Below are 13,925 nucleotides of genomic sequence, written 5' to 3'. Positions count from 1 at the left end.
CTAAAAGGGACTTTTAGAGCCCCTTACAAAGACTTACTTTAGAGCTGATTTCAAGACTGGAGAATTTTCAAACATAAAACTTCTATTTTGATAGAAATAAGACAGAACTAAGTTTTGCAAGAATTCAAATTAAAAGGTTTAAGATTCTCATACAATAATGGATTGGTGATAAGAATTTAAGATTGTAAGTCGATTTTTTAGAAATTTGGTGACTTGCATAGAACATGATTTGTCAATAAGAAGGAGGAGTATAGTGCATATGTCATCAGCAAAACTGTGGAATGGATTTTGAATGTGGTGGAGTCTACTGACTTTCAAGCCTACTGAAAGCTATTGATTTATAGAAAAGGGGGAAAAATGAAAGACTGGAACCCTCTGGAAGATTAGAATTGGTTACGAAATGGTCGACGATGAAGATTCTAATCAACATCACAATCATATGCTTCTAGACAAAAAAATTTGGCAATCTTATTTAAGAAATCAGAAGAGAGATGATCTGATGGAAACTTACTTAATATGGCTTTGTGCCTTACCAGATCAAATATCATGCAGATATCAAGAGCAACCTAATTAGGTCTCACAAACTTTTAGAATTTCTACAAAGTGTAAGACATAAGCAACAATTGAAGTTTATCGACAATTTGCAGAATTCATATTAGTATTCATTGATTAGATGGGACATTTCAGGTAGAATAGTAGTTAACTGTCGTGGATTTCTCTGGTAGTTTAGAAATAATCGAGGTGGAAGCAATTAAATGGTAAATATTCATCAAAAATATCAAAATATGTATTTATCTATTTTTAGAAGTATGGACTAATTTCAAAAATTTATAATAAATACCAGTGAAGAAAGATAACATGAAAAGCAACAAAAATAAATAATTCTGGGTGAAAATCTTGAGAACAATCTGGGAAAACCAACAGGATATTTTGGTATAATTTGGACAACCTTTTCTAATATCTTTTGGCAAAAAAAAAAAAAATATATATATATATATATATTGAATTGTTTGCGTTTAGAATGATAAATGAGATTGAGATTCACGAAGATCATGAGAAGTGAGGTGGTGGTTCTGTTGAGTTGTTATAGAATTATTACTGAGGCAACTTAGGCTATAAGACCCGTGTATTATGTCTATTAACTGCGGGTATTCTTAGGACTACTTTACCTGTCTGCAGAAAAAATCGGATTGACCCGGAGAAAAATAAACCATACCTCGTATGAGACCAGATAACCTACCTTCATTTGAAAAGAGCCATTCAGTACAAATATGTGAATCACAATAGTAACAATAATATCCAGTCAAGTGCATGGAGCATGGATATCATACTGCTTCTCTACTTAACATTGCAATTTATTTATTTGTTTCGCCCGGGAGTTCACCATTTCTTCCTTGTCCCTTAGATGGGTTGAGTCCTCCTAAATGAGGGTTTAAGTATGTATTTTATGATATACACACTTAATGCATTTCATAACGTACTGCTCGAAGAACCTCTTATACATCAGGAAACGCAGACATCTGAGGTTTTCTATCATTTTGGGGAACAAATCGAAATCGCAAGGACTCATATTCAGTGAATAAGGAGGATGTTCCAATACTTCCCATTGCCACCTGTCCAATATCTTTATCTCAAATTGCGACACATGACATCATGCAGCAAACACGATGGAGAATGGTCGCTTTTTCCTCAAAGTGGGATGCAGATGTGCTCCAGAAATTGTCGACAGTACTGTGCGTTAACAGTTTACCCTTGGGGCGCAGCATTTTCCTATCGTTCCAGATGGAGGCCAGCAACCGCGTACCTGTTCAATTTTTGCATCTCAGTCAAGTGATGTGGAAGCTAGCGAGCTGAAATTTTGTGCATACCGAGCGTCTCTTTAAGGATGTGCTAAACACTTTGATAGTTTGTCCCAGTTTCCTGGGCCAACTGGCGTACAATCCATCGCCGATCAACAGCAAGAGTCCCCAAACAAGTTCAATATGTTCATCTGAAATGGCATGTCGTCCTGCACAGCGATTAACATCCTGGTGATCCCCCCCCCCGCACGAAATGCACTGACCCATATTATGACAGTCAGGTATATGTTATCACAGGATTCTCTAAGGACATAATACTAATCGCTTGCAGTTTTACATCATGTACCCCTGGACCTTGATCCAGGATCGCTGTTCTAATCTTGTGAACACACCTTAGAGCGTTGCACACTGAAGAAGTTGACTTTAACTACTTCTCCACACAAGGAGAAGTGGTTAGAAGGGACTGTGTCTCCTTGTGCGCGTGACAGTACATACAACTACCGCCTCTATCTGTCAAGGGTACACTTGAGTAGCCAACTACTTCTCCTGACAGTGTTAAAAAAAATTCTCTTTACGAGACTTTTCGTGATTGTTAAGGCAAGCTGAAATAGGGAGGGGAAATTGAATACGCAGTACTTAATTCCTTCCTAAGCCACATCGTTGGAGAGTTTTAGAAACACCTTGAGAAATCATGGCCTTGTCTTTCATATACCAGAATTTGGGACCCCTTCCATCACAGGTAGCAGAATAATAAAATTTTCTCCCATGTATTACAAGCATTCTAATTACACATAAACACAAAAATACAGACAAACCGATTAAAAAGAAAGATTTCAAAAAAGTACCATGATATATTAAGTAATGTAACAAAGGATTATTAAATAGTAAAATGAATCTGTTAACGTCTTTTATTCCCCAAAGAGAGATCTTTAAAAAAGAGGAATAATCATTGGTCATCAGATCTGTTCAAGTTAAAATGATGTGATAATGCCACACAGCTTTCTTTACAAAGAAGTTCCACACAGAATCTGTTATATTATTATTATTATTATTATTATTATTATTATTATTATTTTAACGGTGTCTCCATGGAGTCAAAAGACTCATCATTATGTCGAATTATTGTTTCTCCACAGGATGTTGTACTTCAGAGATAATGTATTCTGCAAGGTCAGATTCTTTATGTTCATGATACATGATATACAGTATGTTTTATGCTACTCACGATGGAGAGGCAGATCTACGACTGTCTAAAATAAAATATGGAGAAGAGCAAGGAATCTGATAGATGCTTGAAAGTTTAACAAGTTTATCTTTAGTTGAATATTAAAAAAAAAAAAATTACTGGATAGAATGAAGTGCTGCATAAATTTTAAATAGCTTGAGAATTTTATCCTTATGTTCTAATATTCATTTATGTAAGCAGAATGCAGTGGAGGCCGGTGAAAATTTTAAGTGGGGGGTGCGGCATATATATAATCAGCTAACGCCTCTTTTTATTCCCGTATATAGGGAGTAGGTGAGGCCGTTTTTAGCCCTATCTAACTTATATATATAAACTTTTTTCTCCTAATCAGTAACTAATTTATTAATAAATAAATTTACATATTAAAAAATGTTTTATTAAAAATATTTCATCCTCACCACGAACAAACACCAATAATAAAAGTTTCGTATCAATAGCAATGACAAGCGCAAAGGAATATCGGCGTTAGATCGCAGTGTATTTGTTTCGTGTAACGATAATTGAAAAAATATAATTATTTTCATATTTTCAACGGTGACACTCATCATAATTCAGCCTTGTATCTATAATAAATAAATAATTGTATGTTATTTTAACAAAATAAAATAAGATTTACAAAAAATAGTTCACCATGCACAGAAACCAATAATAAACGTTTCATATCTCACAGAAATAACGTGCGTAATAATAAGATACACTGCCCAGACGGCAGTGTATCCACTGACATCACGTGCAATGACAAGCGCAAGCGAATATCGGCGTTAGATCGCAGTGCATTTGTTTGTAATCTAAAACGTTAATAGAACAATTCCAATCATTAACTATTCGACCAATGTCGAAATATTTGCTGTAACCTTTAACATGATGTATTGTATTTATATAATGTTGTAAGCATTGTTATTATTTATAAACACAAACAAATTTTATTTTTTTCATTTTTTCCTTGGGGGTGCTGCAGTGCTCATATACGGGCCGCCACTGGCAGAATGAGACTAATTTCTTCTTGAGCAAAAGAAGCACAATGTTATTATTATTGAATACATTATTGATTAGATTTGGCTGAAACCATTAGCCAAGAATGTTGATTAATAGCTCATGTGTAGAATACAGCATATGGTCAAGATGCATTCAGATTTATAATTGTCCCATTTTTCTAAATAGGATGATGGTGAGACAATTCATGAATGAAAGGTCTTATGAGAGCTTTCTTACAAATTATGGAAGTGAAGCTTCCATCCAGTTGACAAAGAAGAAGAAGAAGTCATAATTTTCTTTTAATAAGCAAATTGTATTCTAGGTCTAGGATTGGTAGCAATTTTTTCTGAATAGCAAAACTTACAGAAAGAACTCCAGCAATATTTCCTCTTGACAGCCTCTCCATGGCAGTTGGAAGAACAGCAGAATATTGCACTCTTAGACCAGGAAAAGATCCGGGTTCGATTCTCATTGTGACAAGAGGAATCTTTAGATGAATAACCGATCGCATACAGGTTCTTTTCTCCAGAAAAGCTCACGTACAGGCACTCAGCCATGAGAACACACACAATTTATATACAAAATATACTTTAGTTGGTGGTGATGGTGTTGATAGTAGTGTCACTGTGTAGTTGAAGAATATAGTAGTAGCAGAGATGGCAAAGGGCGTGTAGCAGAGCAGAGTAACGTGCCCTCCAGCGATGAGTCTATGGGCTCCTTGGAGGTGTCACAATAATAATAATGTTAAACTTTTGGATTTAGTAATTCATTCTGGATTTACTTTTCAGAACAAACAAATTAAAGGTACTGCAATAGAAAGGTACTGCAAAATTACTGTTTCATGGAATACTAAAATACTAAATTTTAGTATTTTATTATTCCATCATGGAATACTAAAAATATCCCATAAGCAATATTTCTTCCAAGCCTTATAGGTATGCTGATGTTTTGTGATTTGGAATGATTCATCTTCTAATCTGGAAAACTCTCTCCATGATCAATGTTCTTCATTGTAGAATACAGTTCCCTTTAGAGAAAGAAAACCATTTAGTTTTATTGGATCTGCCAATTCTTCACTTCTTATTGTATGTATTTCACATAGGACATTTTATTTGCTCATCTCACAATTTTACTATTTAGAAATGTAGGACTATTGAACCAATTATACATTACCATGCTGTGTAATCTAGAGATGATTAACTTCGATATGCAATACAATACATTAAATCAACAATGTTTGGATAATGATTAGTGAGACTTTTACTAACAAAGGATTCAACAGGTATAGAATTACTGTAGAAATTACCTTCATTCCACTCCAGCATGTGAGATATAAAAGATACTTAAAATTCACATGCCAAACAAAATTTATGTATTACTTTGATGTCAAAAAAAACTTACTGAAACTTCACCTACTGAAAAACTTCCTCCACTACTTTCACTCATCACATTTTTCGTTTTTCCAGTTTTTTTGTTCCATTTATAGCCTATCTTGATAGGCTATAAATCCAAAGGTAGACAAGTTCAAGTCTGGTCCCGAAATGGAGTTACTTTTCCTAGACCTATGTTTGACAGATTCCCGCATTTCTGGCATGGGCAAGCGAGATTTTTCTCCCAGCAACTCGGGTTTTTCGTCCCATAAACTCAAGAAAATCGACCCTAGACCCACATTATTTCAGAGCAACCTATCCTGTTAGTTACCATGAGATGGAAGCACTTGTTTGCCCATCTCATCGGTGCTGCCTATAATTAGTGACCGACATGGGCCAGCTATGTCTGATTGACTACCAGTGGAGATTGAAGGGTTTAAAGGCCTCGTCTGCTCCCTGTAAGGGAATAAAAGGCGTTAATGATTTTTTTATTATATATATAGATAGATATCAGGGGCGAATCTTCTGGATGTGCTACGTGTGCGATGCACACCTTCAAAATAGCAATAGCATCAATATATTTTTGTTTATTCCTGTTAAACACTCCCCTAATTGTTTCCTGGAATCGTGATTCCTAAAATTAAACACAATATACCAATGCTTAATGAAGAGAAAACTTTCCAATGCGTAAACATTGCATCACATTCGAATTAATAGCCTGGGTGTACGGTCGCAAATATATATAGAAATTTTTAAGCCCATTAAAGATGTGCCGACGGCACATGTCAAATTCTTGGCGTTCCAGTGGTTTTAAACAGCCCAGAAAGTGAGGCAAGGTGTGTACAGTGACAATAATCCCCAGAAGTCGTTAGTGGTTGTGATTATTTAATATATGAAACAATCCAATTGAACACTATCATGCCATGAGTTGCTGTTTTTGTCTTCTGAGTTTCATCCAGTGCTTTTTTTTCAGGAAAAAAAGGTGCCTGGTACTCACCATGAAGATGTTATTATAGAAACTTCCACACTTTTAACATATCCTCCTATACACCCTCGTCGTCTCATTTTGTTGGCACACTTTGTGCGCTCCACTCTCCTTATAATCGTAAATCGTTTTTCTTAATGACATTAACTGTTGTGTTAAAGATACCAAGCAATTTTAAACTTGGTTTTACTCCATTTTTCCCAAGTGAGCAAACAGACAAAATGTCAGGTTTGCGCCTGCAATTGATGCTAGTCTTTCATCAATTGCAGGCGCAAACCTGACATTTTGTCTGTTTGCTCACTTGGGAAAAATGGAGTAAAACCAAGTTTAAAATTGCTTGGTATCTTTAACATAATTATACCCAAGTTAAAAATACTTTCGACATTAAGTGTTGTTTGTGAGATTCTCCAAAATGACTGATTTTACCATTTGCCACTCCACTGAAATTTTCGTTCCTATGTGTTTATCGACGACAAGACTTCCGACATCACAACACTTTACAGCCCAACATTTTATTCTTGACATACAGTCACTCGATTCTCTCGCAGAAGTCATTTTTCTGCAAAAGTATCCAATATTCGGGCCAGTCATTATCAGAATCTGCTTCCTTTTGACCATGTTGATCTTCGGTCTTGGTTTTGTGATCCTCTTCACCAAGTATATTTTCGGTGCTAGTTTTCTCAACAATTTCTGCTTCTTCAACTTTCCTTTTCTTATTCATTGGCATAAAATAACTATATGTTTTACTCATTTTGAACGATTGCACTGATTTAACTTAGATTAACTCAAAACTCATGCGAATACCCGCCTGTTGCAGAGTGAATATGGAAATGATAAACTGATATTGGAAGAAATCGGAAGTGAACACAACTTCCTGTTTCTAGTTGCGTACCAACCTATGAAACAGGGTACCAACTTACGATTAAGCAACACTGAAAAATCAATTCGTGAACACAGTACTATCTACCGGAATATTTATAATACATTTTGCTGTCAATAAATCGCAATTTTTTAAAAACTTAGAAAAAAAAAGGTGCCAGTACTGTACTACCAGAAAAAAAAAGCACTGGTTTCATCTATTTTGTGTGCATGAAATGTGAATGATGTGTTTAGGATGTCGATATAGACGATTTGATATATATTTTTCTATAATTTATAACTTTTTTGCCCATATTTGCTGTCAATAAATCGCAATTTTTTAAAAACTTAAGAAAAAAAAAGGTGCCAGTACTGTACTACCAGAAAAAAAAAGCACTGGTTTCATCTATTTTGTGTGCATGAAATGTGAATGATGTGTTTAGGATGTCGATATAGACGATTTGATATATATTTTTCTATAATTTATAACTTTTTTGCCCATATTTGCAATGGAAAACAGTGCTGACAATCTACTGAATGTCCTGTTTTCTGCCAGAGCTTTTGCAGATTGTATGATTATAGTATAGTTCGCCCACCGTTTCCAGGTCCCTGCTTCGCGTCTTTCCAAGAATAGTCGATTCATGCTGAAGGGGAGAAAAAAATGAAGGACGTCCGAATTGGTCGCCAACACGCGAAATCACGTGCTTTATAGGTAAAATTTTCCAACTGTTATACAAGCAACATAGTTAACTACAATAATCATAAAAGAGAAGTTAATTTTCCGACCGGTAATAATAAACAACTCATCCCACTATATGGACTGATTACCCTATTTTCGGAATGGATACTTCTTTTTCTGAGATGCGCAGAAGTGTCGACGGACCTCAAATCGGTGGGCGAACTATAGGAGGTTGGAACTTGTGTATAAATAAGTAAAATTAGTTACTTCAGACTTTCTTTGGTTCATTCCCAATAAATAATGTCCCAAGTAATTACTTTTTCCAATTTCTGTGTGTATTATTATACAGATGACTTTAAAAATCTTATCAAAATTGAAATTAGTCGTCTTACTGAATCTCACCATGAAACATAAACCTTTTGTGAATCTCACATATGGCATTCACGAACATAGATATTGTTCGTTAAGATAAAAAGCCACAACCCCTTAATTTCTATAGATACTGTTCATTTGACTTTTATGCTTTACATATTTAAAATTATATTAATTGATAAATTTGAGTATTCAAAGTTATCCTACAATTAATTTGTCCAGTTGCATTGGACCAATTAAGATGAGCGTTGATGCACTATGCACTCTTAAAACTTTCATACATCAATAAAAATGCAATCATATGGTTAAACTGACATGAATTTTGTGGCATGGGTTGCATAAGCCACATGACAGCATACTCAACTTAAATGAACATGAGACGCCACTGATATTGTACCAAGAATAAAGAATGCGAACAATGCGACCATGCAAAATGTGCCATCTGTAATAAATATAGGATGCCATGGGAAAAGAAAAACATTAATTATGGTACTTCTTTATAAAATAAAAGAAACCGTGATGCATTATTACATTGTCCTGAACAGATGTCATGGCCCATGCTTATCTCACTTCTTCAACCTGCCATCTTTCTTTTTTTAAAGGCTTTTGTTGCTCTGTAGAACTACTGTTTGTGTTATTACCATAGTGCTATGCCACCCAAAGAAAAATCCTTCTAAGATCGATTCTAGTCACTGACAACAATTTTTCTAAACCTTTGTTTGACTGATTCCCATGTTAGTTGATCAGCAGCATGGGCAAGTGGGTTTTTAATAATGTAAACTCAAGAAAATCATAGAACTATTTCAGACAATAATATAGTGCTAGGAACATGAGGTGACAGCAGCTGTCTACCATACTTTCCCCCCCTCTTGGTACTATTGTAAGTCTTTTGCCAGCTATTGTGATCGGGCAAGGGTGAAAGTTAGCTGACCTAGTCTTCCAAAAATTACAGCTAAAGGTCTTGCCTAGTCCACTTGAGAAATAAAAAGCATTGGCAGTTTTCTAATTTAAAATTATTTTTTGTGCCTTATCCCATCTATTTGGGGTTGGCCTTCTTACTTGATGTGACTATCTCAACCAATTTGTTGCTAAGCCTGACTTTGGGTGGGAAGGTTTTTTTTTTTTTTTGTCTATAGAAGTGAGTGTTCAGGCAGGTTTACCTGTTCTGAGAGATGAAAAACCTGATTTTGAGACTTGGGTTTTTTGCATATGTAAAACTCACCTTTAGTCAAAAGAGACCAGATAAAGATTCCTCACAGTCAGACAGGAATCGAACCCAGGTCTTTCCAACCAAAGGACTTTGTCTATACTGACTGAGCTACAGATGCCCTGTTTTCTCATTTAAAATATTTTCTATTATTTTACAAGATATGGAATCATTGTAAATGGTAAAATACTTTATACCATATATCAGATAGCTTTTATTAGCTCAAAACTCCTAGAGGCCAGGGTATGCTGGTAAATTTTTGACTGGCTTCTTAAAAAAATAAAGTAAAAAAGGATTCTCCCTTTGTGAGAATTAGAAATCCATGAAAGTATAAACAAAATCCTTTATTAGAATACCCACTTCATTTTGCCCTGGTCACTTCTTAGAACAATGAACCTTATAACATTCCCAAGTTTAGAGACATACCTTTGATAGATGTTGAGCATGGGCATATCATAAAGTGACCCATGCAAAATTAAGCAATTGTTTGATGAAAAAATAATATTCCTGTAAAACTGCTAGCAGTGATAATCCCTATACAAGGTGCCATGCAAGGGAGGAGAGGGGGAAGAAGCACAAAGGATACCAAAATAATGCATCCCAGATGGATTTTCTGTGTCACCATATATAAGCTACAGTTTATAGCCAGTGTCAGTTTAACTGATTCGAAAAATTCTTGAAAATTTAACAATCAGGTCACATGAAGCAGCTCCAGCACACCACTGCCTAGAAGGCTCATCACTAAGTGGCAGATATAAGAATGCTTCAGTTGCAGGAGGGAACTGAAATACCTCCCATGTCCCAACAGCATTGCTCCCATTTAGGATCAGCCAAATAAAAATTGTTAAGGTTGGTTATAAAAGTGTCTGTACATTGATTGTAAAAATGAAACTGAAATTTGGTATAATATAAAAATACAAAAGAAAGATAAATACACTGACCCAGAGATATCAAGATAAAGTGTATACACAAAGCTGAGTGAGTGGAGTTGGGCTGACACATCAGCTACCAAAAGAAAAAAAAGTGCAACAAGAGTAAAACTAAAAAGATATGTTAGAGGAATGTGGAATGCCCGATCTTTATATTCTCCTGGAAAGTTAAGACTTGATCTGTAATGAGATCAAGTGACAATGATGCGACATATCTCAATTTGCAGAGATACGTCAGACAATAGATAACAGGTGGAAGATATCTGATCTGGTCTGAAAAAAGTGCAAAACATAAAGCAGAAATCAGATTTCTACTAATTCAGTTGCCAGCCTGGTTAGCCAAGTGGTTAGCATATCCACTCTCTAACCATGCTTCAAGTTTGAATCCCACTATGGACATGGATGTTTGTGATAGGCTTTAGGCAGGAAATGAACTTCATCTCCTAGTGTGAGATCATGCCCTTCTTATTAGAGGCCTGAATTGGATTGAAAAGTTCCATGTTTGGTCTCTAGAGCAGAATTTCTGTACTATGTAAAAATAAATACAAAATACAAAAAATATGTATAAAATTAATAATAATAAAAACCTTAGCCCACTCATAGGACAAACATACTATAGATTTATAAAAACTTTTGATAGTTGCCACATAAAAGAAAAAAAAGAGCATTAAAATTTAGGAAAGATATATTCCTGTTAGTGGAAAAGCAGTAGAGGATAAATACAATAAAATGAAAAAGGCAGTTTGAAAGAAAAATTTGAAAACTAGAAGAGAAATATGAGAAATCAATGTATACCATGGAGATACAGAATATGTACAAAAGATCATCCAAAACATCAACAAATGGAGCCCAAAACATAGAACCATAAAGGATTGAAAATGTGAAATTTTATGAACACAAAACAGGTGAGACTGCTCAGAGTTATATAAGACATAGGGAGATATGGAAGGCAAAAGCACAGTGTTGCAAAAGCAACATGTGGAAGGCAGAGAGATGGATATACTGAGGAAAGAGACTGTAGAGGAAAAGTATCTGAAGCAGCATAGAGGCAGTGAGATAACAGTGGGAGAAGAATTACACTGGATGTGTGACATGCACAGGAGAGAGAGGAGGAGGGAAAAAACAGATTGGGCAAGATCAGTTTTAATACCTATTCATTAAAATGGAAGCAGTACACAATGCAAAAATTACAGAATGATCATCCTAAGGAGTTATGTGAATAAAGTACTTATGTACATTAACAGAAAGAAAAAGAAACAAATGGAAGATCTAGAAGACAAATAAGCATATTTCAGATGATACACAAGTACGGCATACCAATATCAATGCTAAGATGGACTTTGACTCTCACAAAGTATTTGATAGTACAGATCAGAAAGAGATGTGGGCTCAAATCTTATAGAGTAGACAGGAACCTAAATACATGTATTACAGAATGTTAAGAACTATGCAGAGGCTGTCATAAGAAATTGAGTAAAAACAGGAATATTAGTTCCTGACAAACAATATGAGGTACAAAGCAAGGAAACCCTCCCCCTCCCTTCAGCATCTTTATCATGCTTCTGAAAAAAATAATGATGTTATAAAGGAAGATAGTGGAAATTTCACATGAATAAAATGAATGAATCAGACCTGATTATTTTCTTCCTGATACTAGTAGTTATGTTTTGGGAAAACAAGTTCTGAAGCTGACAGAGACTAATTTCAAGATTGCCTTAAAACCAAATATTTGGTTTCAAGGCAATGCTGTTATAATCAGATTTGAGGAAGAGGTATATCCAGACACTTGGTTAGAGCAATTATGCAATGTAGTTATTGAACAATTATCAAATGTTAATGAAAGTAACATCTCTCAACATTAGTGAAATATTTAGAAAAATAGTAGAGAATCTTAATATCTATCAACATAATTCATGAATCAGGGGGCAAGACAACACTCCATTTTCAATGTACTGAAAAGCTAGTTGTTATTTACAATTTACCATAGACATATAGGGACCACTACCTTGTGTGATAAAGTTTTTTTTTGGAAAGGCATCATCAAAGAACTGAAAATGAGAAATTTATCAGAAACGAATCTTGCTAGTGATGTTCAAAATGAGAAAAAAGTATTCATCCAATCCTTATCTGAAATATTATCTCTGAATGGTTGCAAAGACAAACTCTTACCAAAAGTCCTATGCAAAGGTTAATGAGTAGTACATAAAGATCTTTCATCCTTGTGAATGTGACATCATGGAAAGTTTGAGGCCAGTTGATGAGGAGGAAGAGAGACTAAGTGAGCAAACTTGATGTTAATAAAGCTGTGGGATTTGATGATATATATCACCACATATATTTTGAAGGACTGTGCCATGGAGCTAACACCTGCCTTGCATATTTGTTTAATATTAGTTTTACATTGGGTCAAGTTCCAAAAGAGCAGAAGGGAAGATTACTGCTGGCCTGGTTGGCTGAATGGTTAGCATATCTGCTTTCCAGCCAAAAGCTGAAGTTCAAATCCTGCTACAAGCATGGATGTTTGTGATTGTCTGTGAAAATACTAGTGGTGGTGGGCAGTAGATGGCATTATTGTAGATGATGCAATTCACTGTAGTTGGACTGAGTGGTGGAGAAAGAGTTGTAGAGTAGGTGTCCTCCCTCAATGAGTCTCTGGACCCCTTGGAGGTGTCACATAATAATAATAATAATAAAAAAGAGGCAACAGAACTCAAGTCAAATTATGATGTGATCTGTGTCAGGTGTTATGGTTAAAGTGTTGGAGAGGCTAGTGAGAACCAGTATTCAGAACTGGGTTGATAAGTGGTATTATCTTTGATGGACAAAACAGATTTGATAAAGGGAGTTGTGTTTCAGTAATCTGCTCACTTATTACAAGGTGGCAGCTGCATTCAATGAGGGAGATGGATACACAGTGGCATACTTGGATTTTTCAAAGACTTCTGATATATTATCACATGATAAGTTGAAAGTCAAACCAGAACAAATTGGGTTGGATATTAGACTAATGTAGGATTGGAGATTGGTTATCTGATATGTATCAGCAAGTTGTGAATGGGAGAGCTATATCTGAAAAGAAAAGCCACTAGTGGTGTGCCTCAGAGGTGCTTAATGGCTACTGCTATTTAACTTGTATGTCAATGATACTGGGGAGGATTTGAATGGGGATATTCAAGTGGCTTGCAGATGATGCAAAGTTGAGAACTACAAGGAGTAGAGTAGAAGTTGTAGCCTTACAAGAAGACTTGAATAGATTGAGTGAATGGGCACAGGAGTGGGAATGCAAGTTCAGTATTGCAAAATATAAGGTTTTAAAACCACCCAGCTTACCAGAGGAAGTGGCTTGAAGAAGTACTATCTCAAAAAGAGGGCTTCCAGATTACCTTTAGTTAACCCTGGGTACTATTATCATAAAATAGATTTAGAATCTTTTGTTGGAGGAGTGGAGAATCACATAAAATTACAGAATAGACTATCAATTTTTCATTGTTCAACTAAATAGCCC

Source organism: Typopeltis vanoorti, chromosome 15 (assembly GCF_054136105.1).
Source record: "Typopeltis vanoorti isolate ZY-2024b chromosome 15, IOZ_Tvanoo_1.0, whole genome shotgun sequence".
NCBI lineage: Eukaryota > Metazoa > Arthropoda > Arachnida > Uropygi > Thelyphonidae > Typopeltis > Typopeltis vanoorti.
The sequence above is the reverse complement of the archived record's forward strand: the minus strand, read 5'-3'. Positions refer to the sequence as shown.